Source organism: Grampus griseus (assembly GCF_964374135.1).
Source record: "Grampus griseus genome assembly, chromosome: 16".
NCBI lineage: Eukaryota > Metazoa > Chordata > Mammalia > Artiodactyla > Delphinidae > Grampus > Grampus griseus.
In genome coordinates this window covers 78216156-78222462 of record NC_139010.1, presented here as the reverse complement: position 1 = coordinate 78222462, position 6307 = coordinate 78216156, and the positions used below count along the sequence as shown (strand labels likewise).

General features: G+C 48.5%; 1 pseudogene across 1 annotated transcript; it reads left to right on the top strand.

The window, feature by feature from the left end:
* The first annotated feature begins 259 nt into the window (after positions 1 to 259).
* LOC309834319 (polypeptide N-acetylgalactosaminyltransferase 11-like) lies at positions 260 to 5672 on the top strand (annotated as a pseudogene). The gene is made up of 2 exons: positions 260 to 278; positions 4666 to 5672. The product of its transcript is annotated as a polypeptide N-acetylgalactosaminyltransferase 11-like (transcript).
* Positions 5673 to 6307: the final 635 nt, after the last annotated feature.

Below are 6307 nucleotides of genomic sequence, written 5' to 3'. Positions count from 1 at the left end.
CTGTGGTGAGACGTGGAAATATCTGTGATCACCGTTGGTGACAAAGGCACAGGTGCTGAGACCACCACTCTGGAGGGTCACCTACATTCATAACTGAAGGAATGCTGCATTTGAGAAGGTAGTGAAAAAAAAGGAGCATTGTTTCCCCCATTCAAGTTCATAGAACCCAAGGGGCCCCTGGACCCCCAGATGGAAACCCCTGGTCTAGCAGAGCCACACTTTATCTCAGTGATCTGAGCCTTATTGGGCAGTTGGAGAGATGTTGATTCGCTTCTCAGGTAGGTTTATAACCACAGTTTTTAAGGGTGTTGCTCACTGTGGACGTACCCGTTTAAGAGTCGTAAGAGCTTCAGAAAGCTAAGGCGGCAACGGCACTGGCAAGGAGTGGGCAGGCAGGGGTCCTAGGGGTCCCCCCATCCATCCCCTGAGCCCTCCATCCCATCTGAAGCAAGTGACTTGCAGTGCAGACCGACCCTGCAGGCGGATTCACTTCGGGTCGGGGGTATTCTGTTGGGACAAAGAGCATCGTCAGAGGTGGCTGTGTGGGTGTCTCGGGGACCCTCACTTCCCTTGTGGCAGAAGAGGTGTGGCCCTCGAGGATCATCCGCTCACGTAGCTGACAGGTTAACATGAGAAGAAGGGAGGAAAAAACCAGCAAGCTTGGAGGACCGATTTAGTCTTGCTAAATACACTGGAAGAGCGGAGTGTGGGAGACAGCATTTTATCAGCTCCCCGACTGTCTGTCGTTGTAAAGGCACCTGCTTGGTAACACTCCTGGAGAAGTCCTCTGAGACCACACTGTTGCATCCGTAGTAAGACGGTTCCTTCTATCTTACAGGCCATGTGGGGGAATTCCGAAGAAACTGGAAATCATCCTCTGAGAAAGCAGTTACAGCTTCTTCCAGTTTTCGTGTCTTATTTGAGGGGCTGTAGGAGGACCCCCACGTCCTCCTTCCATTTTCTGATATTTTATTAAATGGATACGACACTCCGTCATTGGTCTGGCTGGAGTAGGAGACCAGCAGTTTGCATCGTTTAGGAGGTGAGATGGTTCGTTTTGTGCATCGGTCAGATATTTAATCAAACGCTAATCTAGGTGTTGCAGGGAAGTAGACGTGTTCACATCTACAATCAGATGACTGCAAATAAAGGAGAAAATGGGAGGGAGTGCTCATCCAATCAGTGGGAGGACTTAAGAGCAAAAATCGAAGTTTCCCGGAGAAGAAGAAATTCTCTCTCAAGACTGTGACATCAACTCCTGCCTGAGTTTCCGGCCTGCCAGCTGTATGAATCTCAGACTTGCTAGCCCCCGTGATCACATGAGCTAATTTCTTAAAATAAATCTCTTAATACATTTGGTTTCATTTCCTTGGAGAACCCTGACTAATACGGGATGCATTTAAACATTTTTTTGTCTTAAATAAATGAAAGGCAAGAATCTGAAAGCAAAGTGACTTAAACACAGCACATGCACACACACCATGCTCTGAGAGGTTGGAAGAAGAGGACTGTGGGCCAGGGAGGAGCTGGGAAACAGGGACACTAACCTTTCTTTTTTATTTTTTAAATTTTATTTAGTGTGCAAAGGGGAGCAGCCACTTCTCCTCCACCGGTCGAGGCCCTTTCTTGTCTCCCACTTATAGCTCTGTCTTCTGTGCTCCAACCTCCACCTCCATCTTGCTCCTGAGACCATATCTGATCCAGTCCCTGCAGACCCCTCACTCCCCCAGCCTGGGTTATTGAGATGGCCTCATCTTACTCGTCCTTTTGGACACACTGCCTCTCTTTCTTGAAACTTCTCCACTCCTTGGTTTTGTTCTCACTGTCCCTTTCTTTGCATCTTCTCTTCGTCTCCATCCTTCTCTCCCTCCACCTGCCCCAGAAACGGTCACTGAACACCCAGTTGCTGGGTGATCTCTTTGCTCAGATAGTTTGAACCACCTCCTAAATCTTTTTTTTTTTTAATTTTTATTTATTTATTTATTTATTTTTTCTGTGTCGTGTCTTCGTTTCTGTGCGAGGGCTTTCTCTAGTTGCGGCGAGCGGGGGCCACTCTTCATCGCGGTGCACGGGCCTCTCACTATCGCGGCCTCTCTTGTTGCAGAGCACAGGCTCCAGACGCACAGGCTCAGCAGTTGTGGCTCACGGGCTTAGTTGCTCCGCGGCATGTGGGATCTTCCCAGACCAGGGCTCGAACCCATGTCCCCTACATTGACAGGCAGACTCTCAACCCCTGCACCACCAGGGAAGCCCCTACCTCCTAAATCTTGGTGCTTCCCCAACTTTGTCTCCATCCTAGAACTCTCCCTCCTTCTTCAAAATCATCCAACTAACCGTGCACTGGACTTCCCCACCGGAGTCCCGCACGGCATCTCAGACTAAACCTATTTCCAAGGGATCCATCATTCCCACACCCGTGCTCTTGATCTCAGTTGGTAGAATTTCCACGCAGAGCTAGTAGCTCCCCTGATAACAAGTCAGTCATTCTTGTGCACGCCTGATTTCCTTAAGAGCAATCTAAAGGCTTTGACTTTATTCAAGTGATGCAATTGGATTCCTCTGAGGCATAATTATTATTCCAGGTACATGATTTCTGTAATGGGATAATTGGCTGCCTCTGCCCCTAGAGAACACCTGAAATAAGGAATATGTGCACCTGTGTTTTTAATCAAAGTGAAACATAATAACCAGGGGGAGTCGAGAGGCACAGTAAATGTGTCAGTGGTGCTCTGGTAAGTTCACGGTGGTGAGTAGCTGGACCGCGTCCTTGTGAGTGAGTGAGAGGGCCAGGCCGGTGGAGAACAGAACTCGGAGGGACTTCAGGCCTTGATAAGGACATGATTTTTGTCCCGAGTACAGTGAGAAACCACTGGAAGTTTCGGGAGGGGGTTGTGGGATGATCAGATTGATGTTTTAGGCGGTCACTCTGAGCTGGGTGTGGGACAGGGGTAGATGAGGCCAGAATGGAGCCCAGACTCCTGATTCTGATTCAGTTGGTCTCGGGGGGAGGGGGAGGCATCAGTGAGATGAAAAGTCCCCCACATGGTTCCAGTATGGAGCCAGGGTCCTGGAGGTCAAGCTCCGGAAGTGTGGCCCCCAACCCACGACTGCATCCCCAGAGTTTCTCACTCTCACGCCGGTTCACACCCAGCCTCCAGCACCAGCTTATGGCTCCAGCACCTGCTCCAGGAAGTTGAAAGCAGCCCTGCAGCTATGCCGGGTCTACAGTGGGAAGTGCAGCCCTTCAGCTATGCTGGGTCCACAGTGGGAAGTGCAGCCCTTCAGCTATGCTGGGTCCACAGTGGGAAGTGCAGCCCTTCAGCTATGCCGGGTCCACAGTGGGAAGTGCAGCCCTTCAGCTATGCCGGGTCCACAGTGGGAAGTGCAGCCCTGCAGCTATGCCGGGTCCACAGTGGGAAGTGCAGCCCTGCAGCTATGCCGGGTCCACAGTGGGAAGTTCAGCCCTTCAGCTATGCCGGGTCCACAGTGGGAAGTGCAGCCCTTCAGCTATGCCGGGTCCACAGTGGGAAGTGCAGCCCTTCAGCTATGCTGGGTCTACAGTGGGAAGTGCAGCCCTGCAGCTATGCTGGGTCTACAGTGGGAAGTGTCACCGTGCGATATATCTGTTGTGGACGTTCTTTTTCACCTGGGAACTGGACAGTTTTGCTTTTTGTTTATTTCAACTTCAGTGAACTGACAGCCACTTAAGAATGTGCTCATCAAGGTGTCTGGGCTCCATGGACTATTTCCTCCCCAAATTCTATCCCTGTTTCACTCGAGGTCCAAGTGGAGTATTAGAATCACAGTTCAAAGCAAACAACATTGACGACGTGAGAGAGAACCACGTTGAAGATCCAGAAAAAGATACTGTGAAATTCTCTTCTGCATTGGGTTTGATTTTTTCTTTTTTAAAGAAGATGTTGGGGGTAGGAGTTTATTAATTAATTTATTTATTTTTGCTGTGTTGGGTCTTCATTTCTGTGTGAGGGCTTTCTCTAGTTGTGGCAAGCGGGGCCACTCTTCATCACGGTGCACGGGCCTCTCACTATCGCGGCGTCTCTTGTTGCGGAGCACAGGCTCCAGATGCGCAGGCTCAGTGTGTGGCACACGGGCCTAGTTGCTCCGCGGCATGTGGGATCCTCCCAGACCAGGTCTCGAACCCGTGTCCCCTGCATTAGCAGGCAGATTCTCAACCGCTGCGCCACCAGGGAAGCCCTGGGTATGATTTTTAATGAAAGTGATCAGGCATTGAGAGACCTGCGGTATCAGAAACATGCCTTCAATATGCTTCTGAGTCAGGGCTTGGCTGCCACAGAGATGTAGCCGATACGGGGAGGGCAGCACATGTCCAGACAAGTCTGACTCAGTGGATTTGCCCGTGGCTGCTGTTGCTATTTGCTTCTGCAATGAAGGCTGTGTGCCTGGCTCTGGCCTGTTCACAGCCTCCTAGACCACGTGCCTGCCTGGCTTCTTCAGGACATCATGCTCGTGCACAGTGATTTGAAAGGAGAACTAGATGAATGTGTCCAAAACTACCTCCTTGGAAAAATTAAAGTAATAAAAAATACAAAGCGTGGGAGATTGATTTGAGGCAGAATCATCAGAGCGGCTGTGACGTGGCCGGCTCCTCGCTGGCCGTCATCCAGGAGGACTAGTGGACGGTAGTATGCCTGGTGACCAGCACCACCAGTGCTGACCCTCGCCTATAGCTCCTCCCGTGTTGTGAGGGGGATTCAACTGGGGGCTGCATTTCAGATGGGGTCGTGCTCCCTTTTCCAAGCTCAGAGGCCTGGAGGGAGCGACGACACCAATAAAGTCACCGACCATTGCTGGAAGATCGTTTGCCATGAAGAGAAACTATTTCATTGAACTTGGACAGTGTGACAGTGGCATGGATATCTGGGGAGGAGAAAATTTCGAAATATCATTTCGGATTTGGATGGGTGGAGGTAAGCTCTTCATCATCCCTTGCTCTAGAGTTGGACACATTTTTGGAAAAAGGCGACCGTATGGTTCTCCTGAAGGCGAGGATATCATGACATGCGTGATGAGACTGGTTCATGTTTAGTTGGATGAATATAAGCAGGAGTATTTTTCCATAAGACCTGGGCTGGGGTCCAAAAGCTTTGGAAATATCAATAAGCCTGTTGAATGGAGGAAGAAGTTGGCTTGGAAATCATTTAAATGATATTTGGATAACATTTGCCAAGAGAGGCAGATACCCGAGCCCAATGCCAAACCCTAGCAATCCATTTTTATCAAAAGAAGGTCAAAATGCCCCAAGTCCTTCAATGGGAAAGGCTCTGTCACCTCCAGATCAGTAAGTGTCTGGTGGCCCAGGGCTGCCCAAGGCAGACGAGAGGCCTAGGGGTGCTTAAGGGATGTGGCTACAGTGACCCTATTCAGCTCTGAATTTATAATGAAGAGCGTGAATTGATTTTAAATAATCTCCCTTTGCCTGGATACGTCGGAAACTCATTCAAGTGCTCATGAAGTGTCATGGGTCAGGGGCAGCCCAGCAATAGAATTTTGGGAAGAATAATTGGCTGTACCAGGTGCCAGGTGGACAGTGCCTAAGAGTGGTCGATCTACTGAGTCACAAAGGCTGTGTTGCTATGGCAACCTGTGACGGCATTTGGAGAGTTAAGACGGACTCGGGGCTGGAACGGTGATTCATCACACTTGTCCTCCTAATGGAGATGCCTGAGAAGATTAGCAAAGGTGAGACAGCAGATATACTGGAGATTGGAGCGCCAAGCGACCATCAGAAGGTGAAGAATTATGTTTCACCAAGACATTAAGGTCACTTCTGAGCTGCCGTTAAGGAATTTTTTGCTCATGACAGAAAACAAGAATTCAGTTTTAACTCTATTAAAGAGTCAAGTTTGCAGAGAAGGGCAAAACCCAGGAAACTGACATGCCTATTCAAATCTATTTACAGTTCTTTTTAACCCATTTTAATAATGGAATGGCATTTATCTGATCAGAAACTTGTTATGATTTCCTTTTTTAGAAGACTTCATAGGAGATTGTTAATTTTTTCCACTTCTATTACCATGTTCTAAATAGATAATGTTAAACAGATTGCATCCACATTACTTTCAACTCCAGAAGGCATCGTTTATAAGATTATATTTAAGAGGCAGTTAACTATTATAAAGTATTTTGATGAATTATGGTACTATTTACATTTAAAGGATCCTTTTTATTATTAAAAAATAATAATAATATGGAGCTGGGGTGAAACTTCCTGCACTATACTAAGTCCTCCAAAACTTGAGACCCCGTTGTGGCCCCGCAAGAAAGA